General features: G+C 38.3%; 1 pseudogene; it reads right to left on the minus strand.

Moving 5' to 3' along the window:
- On the minus strand, nucleotides 1–5462 carry LOC101249349 (protein S-acyltransferase 8-like; annotated as a pseudogene).
- Between the last annotated feature and the right edge of the window lie 6806 nt (nucleotides 5463–12268).

Below are 12268 nucleotides of genomic sequence, written 5' to 3' on the forward strand. Positions count from 1 at the left end.
TCACTTGTTCTGCTTAAAGTTAGTATGCGTGTCTGGAGGAAAGCTGAGACTCCTTACCAAACCCAAAATCAGCCTCAGAACGACCAATTGGCGACCTGTCACTTCCTCTACCTCTAACATCACCAATTCCTCAGAGTTGCGGCGTTGGGATATCTTCATAATATCATCTCCAATATCAACATCATATTCCACCTTAATTTGTGTATCCCCCATCAGAGATATTTATATTTGTTTCTTGAATGTTACTCTTAGGAGGCTTTGACGCCCCTTCTTGTACATAGCTGCGAAAATTGATTTTTGAAGGTTCAATCCTTGTGCAGAATAGTTGAAGAAAATCTTTTATGCATCCCCGGTTATACACCCTGTTGTCTCCCTCATAACGGAAGTTCTCATATGTGGTCTGCAGAAATCATTAGCAATAAAACAATTAAAAAATGTATAATAAGAAGACATCAATCCCCTTTATCCAACAATAACTAAAAGTTGTATATCTATCAACTATTTTTTCTTAATGTCCGATAGGATCACAGAAAACATTCATATTGTTCCTCTTTCAAGCACTCCTTTTTTACTACTAAAAAGTTACTCCTTCAAATGTTTTTTCAATTCTTTTTCTTTAGGAAATTATGGAAGACAAGAAGAATAAAGTTTAAAATAGTAGAGAATCTTATGAAATGAAACACAAATGGAAAAAAGAGCATAAGATGAAACAAACTTTCGCATTTGTTCTTTATAGCTAAATCAACGAGTCCAGCCCGTAGAGAGGCTCTTATGAGGAATATATAAACCATTATCATGAACAAAGAAACAACACACTCACAGATTGGCAAAGGGAAAAAACATTAGAAAGAAATATATATTACACGAGGAAATACATGTTTTACATTTTTTAATTTAGATGATCTTAAGTCTTAACTATAGATCATATTCTTGAAATAGAACATTCCACTTCCTCTAATATATTATGAATTAAAAAAATCATATAAACATTTGTCACATTTTTTTCTGGAAAAACAACCCTTGAAAAATAACGAACAAAATGTAAAGAAGAAACGTCAATAGAGAATTCCCTCCATGATTACAAATAGAGGCCAAAAGGGAGTCATTATATTCTATGTTTCTCCTAATCAATTGTATTTAACTTTCTAAATGCATGGACAAGTGTCCCTGACAAGCCATCAATCACTTTGAAGGGATGCATACTTGTGTCCTCTAACACCATGACAATAATGGAGTTGTCATGTTGGAATAAAAAATATTACTATGATTGATAGTACTCAGATGCAATACAACAGAAAAGCTTTTAAATTATTAATTGTAAGAGGTTTCAAACCAAACTAACCTGATTTGTACCAATGAGATACAAATGGAAGCCAGTAAGAACTCCAACAAACCACAGTGCAACAAAACAATAAGTCATCAATGCTGCAGATGTCGGTGATTCTTTGAAAGCTTTCCAAAGAGTTCCAGAATTATCCATGAGAAGTTTCAGATACAAAGCCGATATGGAAAAGACGAAAACACAAAGGAGGGCTGTTGAAGAAACAAATAGAAAGAAGCACCGATAGTTCTGTTGTGCACCAACAAAGAAGAAGAGAAAAAATTAAAGTGTCTCAATAGGATATCTAAAGAGCATTTTAAATAGAAGAAGAGCTTCTCCTCCTAAAATTGATATTAACTTTTTTCCAATATCAACATTTTGGAGTCAGGATACAGTTGGCACATTTCATCTTTAAATGAATCAAATAAATTAGGAAGCGTAAGAAAAGCAACAAATAGAAAATCATCCATGGAACTTAAAGAAAAAGAAATAGTAATGAAAAAATGGATGTACTTACCTTCCCAATGCATTGACCCACCCAAGGGCAATGATGATCAAATCGCTCCACACAATTATCACATACCGAACAATGAGATCATCTTGGTGGATGGTACAACATGCACGTTTCACAATATTTAACTCGTATAGGCAAACCATTCACAAGGACTTCATTGAAGCGAGGCAGTCTACTGCTAGTTTCAACGCAAGCTGAGGAATCATACCCTCGAACTTCCTCTGGAGGATGATAATAACAATGTCAGGATCCTTTGCTGATGTTGAAAGTAGAAGTATAAAGACCTATGGCAACCAATACCACATTAGGAAATTGAAATAATAAGAAACAACGGAATAGAGCATTATGATGACTATAGGATTCCAACTGGTGTAAACCACCTGGCCACCACAAAAGAATATATGTGCGTCTTCAAGAATAAGCGCTAACCTTATGAGAATAAAGAAGAACGCACATTGGAAGTTATGAAAGTTAAGCAAAAAAACAGGGGTAAAGGCAGTTGACAACAACGTAAGCAACAAGGTGAGTAAAGTGGGTATCTTGACAGAAATCAAGGCTCTACTTCTTTTTGGGAGGGAAAAAGGGGAAGACAATCTCATAGACAGATTTCTGTTCAAAAAAATTAAGAAGGAACACATGGGATTTTCCTGAAACATACGCAAAGTCTGACGGATCACTAACAGGCACTAAAAGGAAGAGTTAATAAACTAACATAAATTGTGAAGACAATAGTTATCACCAAAATTGCATATCCTGCACTTTCTCATTAGAGTTCAACCACGGGATTTCTTGCCACAAATGCATAAAATAGAACAACAGGGACAAGGATGAGCATGAAAGTGATTATCAATTACTTAGCATCTGGTCCAAATATTAGCCTCCCACCAAGCAAGAATTTCTGCACATTACATAAACCACAAAAAAAGAGTCAAGTACAAGGACATATGTCCAAGTGAAAAATAACATACTCATACTCACAGTCGCAAATTAATAGATAGATTCTTGTTTTAGGAAACAAACAATTGATCACCATATGTAAGTTACTTTATAGACAGCAAAATTAAGAAGTTCCCTTGGGTGTTGAAGGTGAATTGGAGCATCACAGTCACTTCTCTTTTTCTTTTCTGACAAGAAAGGTTTTTTTAAGGAGAAACCATAGTTTTAAAATTTGAGGTAGTAAATTTTAAGTGCACTCATATTTGAGAAGATGAGAGCTTTTGCCTTCTATATTGTCACTAGGCACCAAAAGATCCTTTTAATGATCAAAGAAGGCTAAGATCCCCAGCTACATTACAGTTTCCAAGGAGTTTGTAACAGTTTGCAAAGTCTTGTGAAATAGAAAAATTGTTTGATTCATTTCACCATTTGGTGCCTTAACTGAATCACATTGTCGGTATACCCTTGAACCTCCAAGACATATTATATATTACCCCTTCTAATTAAAAGATGCATCAACTTATGGCCTACCTACAAAAATGACTCTAACATTAGGAACTTGCAAGTTTGATCAACAAGTCTCTGGTATTTGGTATTACATCTCAATATTCAAGCCACCGCTGCCTTTCAGTAGACTAACTCCTACATAAACAAAATTGTGATCTAAATTTTGCACTAAATTTAAACTTAAAATCTCAAACATAAGTAAAAATGTATTCAGGTGCTCTTTGTCGGTACCAATATCACAATTATGCTCGCATATATTGGACATAGGAGGCATCAAGTAGCAGCGTTCACATTTCTATCAGCTGACCCTAGTCTACTAATAGGAACAACCACTTCCTATGTTGAATAAAAACTTCCAGATTACACCAAAAATTTCCAGGCAACTCATTTTTCTGCAAATACTGTGATGCTCACATTTACTGACTTTTCATCAATTTGAATTGAATTATTTATAGTTAAATGATAAAAATATTGACAATCACAACAATGTCATGTACTTATTACTAAGATAAATTATGATTTTATCTATATCTACGGGATATGCTATATATATATATATATATATATATATATATATATATATATATAATACAGAGAAAAAATTCATAACAATACAATCTTTCCTTTGGGAAGAAAAGTACAGCCATGATCACATATTTTGCAAGTGTCATTAAGAATTTCTCTTTCAATGAGAAAAGTACCCTGCTAATAGTGATAGTCAAAAGCAGTATGTCCGAAGGATAGCACGTGAACAGACACATATAAAAAGAATACGGGCATGAGAAAAAAAACAATGTCTCCTTTAAGTGACCATTCATCTCTTTCCAGTCAGGCCATTCTCGTCTCTTCCTGACAGTTTGAGAAAAAAAATCCTCTGCAGTGTCCATTAATTTTTTTTAATAAATGGTACCCACTGCCTATTCTTATCTAACCCTGCAATTGTTCCACCAGCACATGCCATGTTTGATATCACCATCAGTAAGATGACAAGTTTCCGTGAACAATTTTATAGTTAATACTTAGTTAGCGCTAAGCTTCTGTACAAAAACATGTTTTGGTTAATGAATATTTAGTGTCATGTTACCATCCAGTAACACGTCTTCAGTCAAAGCTCAATCAGCAGCATGCAGTAGTCCTGCAACACATTGTCATTCATCAACACACTTTTTTTTTTGGATACGGTAAAGATTTATTAATTAGGTAACAAGAAGGTACCAAAATCAAAAGTTACAAAAAGACTGCTGGAGATATCCATACATCAATTACAACATCTCCTTAGCAGCTCCAAAAACTCCATATATTGATCTATATTATCAAGGAGACTAATTTTACACCAGCAAACAAATTATGTAAACACTTAATTTATCTCTAGAAATATGGTCTTTTAGCTTATCAAAACAAGCTTTATTTTTTTCTATCCAGAAAGTCTAGAATATGCACAAAGGTATAGTTCTCCATATTTGCTTCAAAGCTTTATGTTCTCTTGTGCTGTCAACTCTCCAATACTTTCTTCACACGCAGAGGCATGATCGAAGAGATCTCGCAAATACTGAAGAAAAATTTCCAACATTTTCTAGCTATTCTACAATAAAAAAGAAGGTGATTCACAATCTCCAACTCTTCTTCACATATATAACATTGATTACTTATTGCAAAACCCTTTTTCTGAAGATTAATCCTACCAAAACAAGCTATCTTTATAGGGCTTTAGTTCTCCAAATCCCTTTCTAGGGCCAACTAGTATCCCAAAATCTTGTTTGCTTGATTAGAAGGTTATAACACTTTTTTACTGAAACGGTTACATCATTACTAGCTATCCATACTAGTGAATCCCTTTTACTCTGATCAATGTGGGTATAATCCAGTTGAAGGATCAATAGACAAAAATCATCAATTTCCCAATCATTCATATTCCTTGTAAAATTCATATGACATCCCGTGTTGGAAGAAAATTCAACAAGAACTCTATCTTTGTTATTGCAACAACTGAAAAAAAAAGGAAATTTTTGTTTCAAGCACTCATCACCCATCCATAAGTCAGTCCAAAATCTTATTTTAACTCCATTGCTAACCTCAATTTGGTGAATTGTTGAAACTTGGCCCATAACTTACAAATGTCTTTCCATACTTCCCCTCTAGTGTATGAAATATTTGAAGGGAGATTCCAGCCTTGTCTGCTGCCATAGATTGCTTCAATTATTTTGATCCAGACTGCCCCTTCGCTCCTGCTAAATCTCCAAAGCCATTAACACAACATGCTTTTATGCTTTTATTCTGCAATCTCAAGTTCCTAATCCACAACCCACTCCCTTCCTTTGCACTAGTGACCACTTGCCATCCAACTAAGCGAAACTTTTTGTTGCTACGATTTCCTTCCCATAAAAACTTATTCGTCATAGAGTTCATCTTTCTTCCAATTGCATCAGCCATAGCAAATAATGACATTAGATAGGAATACATACTATCTAAACAATGTCAGTTTAGATAGCATCACGTTATTAATCTGCCACACATAGCCCAGTGCTCTCACCATCGACATTGACATTCAGTAATCCTTTACCAGTCAACACAGTTGGTGGCATGTTGTTGTCCAACTATACATCACCGTCCAATAATATGTTTCTACTCAGGATAAAGTGAGCACCACAATATTGTCAGGGATATGGCATTATTTTGTTATCAGAGTCACAAATTATTAGTAACTCAAGTCGCTTCACGAGTTATATTAAAATATAAGATAATTAATGTCATGGCAATAAATGCACCGCTATTAAAGTCAATATCAGCGTTATAGTAGTAAGTTGTGTAATAATTGTATAAATATGCCAGTACCAAAATTAACGCATCTAATGCACTTCATTCAATCCTTTATCAATGTAACAACCTGTTTAGTCATTCGAGCAATAGAATCATTGGTGATAAAAACTGACTGGGTCGACGGATCACGCGACGGACCGTCATCTTCACGACGGACCGTGATGGACTCCGTCGTTCCCATACTTGTGTAATTTCTTCTGCTGCTCTCCTCATTACCCTCGACGGCAGGTAGGACGAACCGTCACAGGCACGACGGTCCGTTGAGCGTCTTCGTTCCAAAGCATTTTAATTATGAAATCTGAGTACTGGGGTCGACTCTCTAAACTTCGTGAAGGAACTGCAGGACGGACCATCAGAGGTTGCGTAACCTCACTATTGAATTTAACTCTCTGAACTTTGTGACGGAACTGCAGGAAGGACCGTCACCGATACGATGGGCCGTCACAAGTTGTGTAACCCAAACTGGGTCAGATTTCTGCTAAAAGTTTTAAAGGGGTGTTTTGGACTATTCATCATTTTAATTATGGAATTAGTGGGGTAAGTTTAATAAATTATTTACTTGGGGGTTAAAGAAGATAATAAGGAAATAAATAGTGGGTTACTTTTATCATAACAGATTATATGATAATTAGGGTAAAAGAAAAAGAATCTGCAGAAGGAAAATAAAAAGAACGGGAAGAGGGGAGAACGAGCGAGAGAGAGAGAACGAAGAGGAAAGCAAAGGCATTGGGAAGTATCTTGCTTGATCACGATTCTTCGGTGGAGGTAGGTTATGATTTGTTTCTATGTGATAGATAAACTCTAAATAGCGATTGATATGTATTGGGTGGTATTGTAAAGTCTTTTATATGCTTGATTGTGTGTTTGTATGCTGTGATTGTGTAATTGTGGTGGTCAGAATGATGAGACTGTTGAATTTTCAATCTTAAATCCTATCTATTAAGATGACGTCTTGACATAAAGAAGGCTTGATGAACTAAAATAATGAGATAAATGGATCAGAGTGTCACGTTCCGACACGGTAGCATTAGGGGATCGGAGTGTCACATTCCGACACGGTAGCATTAGGGGATCGGAGTGTCACGTTCCGACATGGTAGTATTAGGGGATCGGAGTGTCACGTTCCGACATGGTAGCATTAGGGGATCGGAGTGTCAAGTTTCGACACGGTAGTATTAGGGGATCGGAGTGTCACGTTTTGACACGATAATGATAAAGAGAATGAATCTTGAATTATGTTAATATACTTAAATTCGAAGAACCTATTTTCGAAATGAGTATGGTGTGGAGGCTTGAGTCCTCATAGGTGAGCTTGGTGTTGTTGCCAATGGTTTTGTTACTTGTTGATTGTCACCTGTTAAGTATTGTGGTTGATTTTATATTATTATTCAGCATATATTGTTTTCTATTTTGAGTTGGCCGATGATACCTACTCAGTACGTGTTCCTTGTACTGACCCCTACTTGTGTTTTCTTCTTTGTTATTTATGGAGTGCAGCAAACGTGCCATCGACTTCGACTCGTCCTCAGATCTAGCCAGTCTTCAGCATATCAGAGTTCAGGGTGAGCTATTATTCCTAGCTCGTACTGGATTCTCTCCTTCACGTCTTGATGTCTTGAAGTTAGGACATGGACCATCTTTTTACTATTTTTAGCTTCTTAAATACTCTTAGATTTAGAAATTTAAGGATAGATGTTCTTGGTGTGATGACTTCCAGATTTTGGGAATAATAAGTATTTAACTTTAGAAGTTGATTTAATTGATTTCGTTAATAATTTTGGATCTTCCGCATTATTTTTACTATTCATAATTGATATACTGGTAAATGTTGGGGTTTAGATTTGTTGGTTCTCTCACCTAGGAAGATAAGTGTGGGTGCCACTCGCGGCTCATTTTGGGTCGTGACAAACTTGGTATCAGAGCGTTAGGTTCATTGGTCTCATCACACAAGAACGAGTCTAGTAGAGTCTTGAAGAACGGTAGAGGGACACCCTTACTTTTCTTTGAAAGGCTATAGGACTTTAGGAAAATTCCATTCTTTCCTTTTTTCGTGCTATTACTTGGATCCAATTGGTATCTAGGTGATACAAATTGGTATCTGACATCCTCACTCTATTTTGCAGATGGTTAGAACTAGAGAAACAACTGTGCCAACACCAACACCGGCAAGACAGGGTGTGTTTGAGCCAACCATTGGGGCTGTAGCTCGAGGAGGAGAAGTGGCAAGAGGCCGTGGTAGAGGTCGCAGGAGGACGTCCTCTAGAGGTAGAGGACAAACACCTGGTCCAGCTAGCAATAGGGCGGTGACTCCTCCACCAACTGATGAGGTAGTAAGAGAGGTTGAGGAAGGGGAAAATGAGCAGGTGCAAGATGAGGAATTACCACCCCAACCTACCCCAGAGATGATCAACCAGGTTCTTACTTATCTTAGCGGGTTATCTGATCAGGGCCAGACACCTCCAGTGTTTCCTGTACCAGCACCTCAGGTTTCGGGAGTACAACATGCAACTGCTGTGGCTCCCTGCATGGATGCCTCATTGGAAGTAGGCACGTTTCCTCGATTGACTACAGGGTCTATAATGACGGGTAATCAGCATGAACTTTTCACTAAATTCTTGAAGTTGAAACCTCCAGTCTTCAAGGGTGCTGAATCTTAGGATGCCTATGATTTTCTAATTGATTGTCATGAGCTGCTACATAAGATGGACATAGTAGAACGATTCAGTGTTGAGTTTGTGACATATCAGTTTCAGTGGAATGCCAAAATGTGGTGGCGGTCGTATGTTGAGTGTCAACCAGCACAGGCACCACCTATGACTTGGACATCATTCTCTAGCTTATTTATGGAAAAGTATATACCCCGGACTTTGAGGGATAGGAGGAGAGATGAGTTCTTAAGCCTAGAGCAAGGAAGGATGTCTGTTGCTGCTTATGAGGCCAAATTTCGTGCGCTATCCAGGTATGCCACTTAGCTTTGCTTCAGTCCACAAGAGCAGATTCGCCACTTTGTGAAAGGATTGAGGTCAGATTTGTAGGTCCCAGCCTTACAGGTAGCTGCTGCAGCAAAATCCTTTCAGGAAGTGGTTGATTTTGTGATAGAGGTGGAGGGGGTGAAGCCAGACGACTTCACCATGGCGTCGACATCTAAGAAGTTCCGTAAGGAAGGTGAGTTTAGTGGTTCTTACTCCAGAGGGCAGAGTTCAAGAGGTTACCCAGGCCGACCTATTCAGTCTTCACTGCAGACTGTAGCTGGGGGTCCATCGCAGACCAGTCAATATTTCTCTGTGTTTGGAGGTTATCCCCAGACTTCATCATTCTCACAAAGACCTATGCTTGACTCCAGAGATTGTTATGTATGTGGAGAGACTGCACATATTAGGAGATATTGTCCAAAACAGAGTTACAGAACCCCAATAGTTAGAGGTAGAGGTGGTCATGGGAGAGGCCTCCATTCTGGAGGACGTGGTGGCCAAGGTAATGGTGGTCACCAAATCAGCCGGGGTGGCGGGCAAGTTGGAGCTACTGCAGCGCAACATGGTAAGGGCAACAGGCAGACAGGTGACAGGGCCCATTATTATGCTTTCCTCGGGAGGTCTGAAGCAGAGGCATCTGATGCTGTTATCACAGGTAATCTTTTGGTTTGTGATTGCATGGCTTCTGTATTATTTGATCCTGGATCCACATTTTCATATGTATCTTCCTCCTTTGCTACTGGTCTTGATGTATATTGTGATTTGCTTGACATGCCTATTCGTGTCTCTACTCCTGTGGGGGAGTCTGTGATAGTTGAGAAGGTTTATAGGTCTTGTCTTGTGACTTTTGTGGGGAGCAATACTCATGTAGATTTGATTATTCTAGAAATGGTTGATTTTGATGTGATTCTGGGTTTGACTTGGCTTTCTCCAAATTTTGCAATCTTAGATTGTAATGCTAAAACTGTGACATTGGCCAAGCCTACGACAGATCCGCTAGTGTGGGAGGGCGACTACATTTCCACTCAAGTTCATATCATCTCTTTTCTTCGTGCTAAGAGAATGGTTAGTAAGGGTTGTTTAGCTTTCTTGGCACATTTCAGGGATGATACTTCCCAAGTACCTTCGATTGAGTCTGTCTCGATAGTCCGTGAGTTTCGGGATGTGTTTCCTGCAGACCTTCCTGGTATGCCACCAGATAGGGATATTGATTTTTGTATTGATCTAGAGCCGGGTACTCGCCCCATTTCCATACTCCCTTATCGAATGACCCCAGCTGAGTTAAGGGAGTTAAAGGCCCAACTTCAGGAGTTGTTAGGTAAAGGCTTTATTAAACCAAGTGCATCCCCTTGGGGTGCTCCTTTTTTATTTGTGAAGAAGAAGTATGGAAGTTTTCGGATGTGGATAGACTACAGGCAACTGAATAAGGTAACTATTAAGAACAAGTATCGTCTTCCTTGCATTGATGATTTGTTCGATCAGTTACAAGGTGCTTGTACCTTTTCAAAAATTGATTTGAGATCTGGTTATCATCAATTGAAAATACGGGCAGCAGATGTGCTAAAGATTGCTTTTGGAACCAGGTATGGGCATTATGAATTCTTAGTAATGTCTTTTGGGCTTACGAATGCCCCTGCTGCTTTCATGAGCCTGATGAACGAGATTTTTAAGCCATATCTAGACCTCTTTGTTATAGTATTTATTGATGATATACTGATATACTCAAAGAGCAGGAAAGAACATGAGGAGCATTTGAGAATTGTATTGGAGTTGTTAAGAGAGAAAAGACTTTATGCCAAATTCTCCAAGTGTGAGTTTTGGCTCGATCTAGTGTCCTTCTTGGGGCACGTGGTTTCTAAGGATGGAGTGATGGTGGATCCATCTAAGATTGAAGTAGTGAAGAGTTGGGTAAGACCTACTAATGTTACAGAGTTAAGGAGCTTTGTTGGTTTAGCTAGCTACTACCATCGATTTGTTAAGGGATTTTCTTCTGTTGCTTCCCAATTGACAAATTTGACTAAGCATAATGTTCCATTTGTATGGTCGGACGAATGTGAAGAAAGCTTCCAGAGCCTCAAGACCTTGTTGACTACTTCACCAATTCTTATATGGCCAGTGGAAGGTAAGGATTTCATTGTTTACTGTGATGCATCTTATTCTTGTTTGGGTGCAGTGCTAATGCAAGAGAGGAATGTAATTTCTTATGATTCGAGGCAATTAAAAGTGCATGAACGTAACTATCCGACCCATGATTTGGAGTTGGCTGCAGTTGTGTTTGCATTAAAGCAATGGAGACATTATCTATATGGTGTCAAGTGTGAAGTTTATACAGATCATCGTAGTTTACAGTATGTCTTTACTCAGAAAGATTTGAATTTGAGGCAGAGAAGGTGGATGGAACTACTGAAGGACTATGATATGACTATTTTGTATCACCCAGGAAAAGCTAAGTTGTGGCACATGCTTTAAGTAGAAAGGCAAGAAGCATGAGAAGTCTAGCCCACTTACAGGTTTCTAGATGCCCATTGGCTAGAGAGGTTCAGACTGTGGCTAATGACTTTATGAGGCTGGAAATACAAGAGAAGGAAGGATTTTTGGCTTGTGTAGAGGAAAGATCTTCTTTTCTTGACAGGATTAAGGGAAAACAGTTTACTGATGAGAAACTGACCCGAATTCAAGATATGGTATTACGAGGAGAGGCTAAAGAGGCAATAATTGACGAGGAAGGCATTTTGAGAATTAAGGGAAGGGTATGTGTGCCCCGTGTTGATAATTTGATTCACACTATTCTTACAGAGGCTCATAGTTCAAGGTATTCTATACATCCTGGTGCAACCAAGATGTATCGTGACCTAAAGCAACATTTTTGGTGGAGTAGAATGAAGCGTGACATTGTTGATTTTGTTGCCCAATGCCCGAATTGTCGGCAGGTAAAGTATGAACACTAGAGGCCCGGAGGAACACTTCAGAAAATGCCCATTCCTGAATGGAAATGGGAAAGAATTGCAATGGATTTTGTGGTTGGTCTTCCAAAGACATTGAGTAAATTTAATTCTATTTGGGTAATCGTTGACAGATTAACTAAGTCTGCTCACTTCATTCCGGTCAAGGTGACTTACAATGCAGAGAAGTTAGCCAAACTCTATATCTCAGAAATTGTTCGGTTGCATGGAGTTCCACTTTCCATCATATCAGACAGAG

The sequence above is a fragment of the Solanum lycopersicum genome, chromosome 4, assembly GCF_036512215.1.
Source record: "Solanum lycopersicum chromosome 4, SLM_r2.1".
Classification (NCBI taxonomy): domain Eukaryota; kingdom Viridiplantae; phylum Streptophyta; class Magnoliopsida; order Solanales; family Solanaceae; genus Solanum; species Solanum lycopersicum.